The sequence below is a fragment of the Trypanosoma cruzi genome (assembly GCF_000209065.1).
Source record: "Trypanosoma cruzi strain CL Brener chromosome Unknown tcruzi_1047053447311, whole genome shotgun sequence".
Taxonomy (NCBI): domain Eukaryota; phylum Euglenozoa; class Kinetoplastea; order Trypanosomatida; family Trypanosomatidae; genus Trypanosoma; species Trypanosoma cruzi.
The window spans coordinates 1-1,102 of record NW_910505.1 but is presented as its reverse complement, the minus strand read 5'-3'; the positions used below and the strand labels follow the sequence as shown (position 1 = coordinate 1,102).

The window sequence follows — 1,102 nt, the reverse complement described above, 5'->3', positions numbered from 1 at the left end:
ACCGCGCGCCGCCAGTCGCTTCTTCACCGCGCCGGGGCGGGCGGTGGGTGGGCTCTCCGAGCGCGCGGGCGCCGCAGCAAAAAAGAAAAATTACTGACGCAGTTTCCGCGCCACATGTGGGGAAGCGAGGCGTCCGGAGGCTTCATGGCAAAATCCGGAAAAGGGCCTGCGGAGCTTCATTTTTAAATTTGTTCTTGCCTTTTTTCCTACCGTTTTTTTTTCTATTTTCATCATCTCCCGCGGCTCTTCCGTGGCTTGCCTGTCGCCGGCGGGCGGGCGGCTGCGCATCGCGTGGCGCGTCGCCGGGTACGACCATACTTGGCCGAGTGCACCACATCCCGTCCGATTTGTGAAGTTAAGCGGCCACAGGCCTCGTTAGTACGGCGATCAGTGATGGCGCTGGAACCCGGGGTGCCGTACCCTTCCCACTATTTTTTTTTTTTTCCGCCACCGCGCGCCGCCTGTCGCTTCTTCACCGCGCCGGGGCGGGCGGTGGGTGGGCTCTCCGAGCGCGCGGGCGCCGCAGCAAAAAAGAAAAATTACTGACGCAGTTTCCGCGCCACATGTGGGGAAGCGAGGCGTCCGGAGGCTTCATGGCAAAATCCGGAAAAGGGCCTGCGGAGCTTCATTTTTAAATTTGTTCTTGCCTTTTTTCCTACCGTTTTTTTTTCTATTTTCATCATCTCCCGCGGCTCTTCCGTGGCTTGCCTGTCGCCGGCGGGCGGGCGGCTGCGCATCGCGTGGCGCGTCGCCGGGTACGACCATACTTGGCCGAGTGCACCACATCCCGTCCGATTTGTGAAGTTAAGCGGCCACAGGCCTCGTTAGTACGGCGATCAGTGATGGCGCTGGAACCCGGGGTGCCGTACCCTTCCCACTATTTTTTTTTTTTTCCGCCACCGCGCGCCGCCAGTCGCTTCTTCACCGCGCCGGGGCGGGCGGTGGGTGGGCTCTCCGAGCGCGCGGGCGCCGCAGCAAAAAAGAAAAATTACTGACGCAGTTTCCGCGCCACATGTGGGGAAGCGAGGCGTCCGGAGGCTTCATGGCAAAATCCGGAAAAGGGCCTGCGGAGCTTCATTTTTAAATTTGTTCTTGCCTTTTT

General features: G+C 59.8%; 2 non-coding genes across 2 annotated transcripts; both read right to left on the bottom strand.

The window, feature by feature from the left end:
- Positions 1–304: 304 nt before the first annotated feature.
- On the bottom strand, positions 305–414 carry Tc00.1047053447311.20. Its single transcript, XR_008254506.1, has one exon. It is a non-coding gene; the product is annotated as a 5S ribosomal RNA (M5) (ribosomal RNA).
- Positions 415–753: 339 nt separating this feature from the next.
- On the bottom strand, positions 754–863 carry Tc00.1047053447311.10. Its single transcript, XR_008254505.1, has one exon. It is a non-coding gene; the product is annotated as a 5S ribosomal RNA (M5) (ribosomal RNA).
- Positions 864–1,102: the final 239 nt, after the last annotated feature.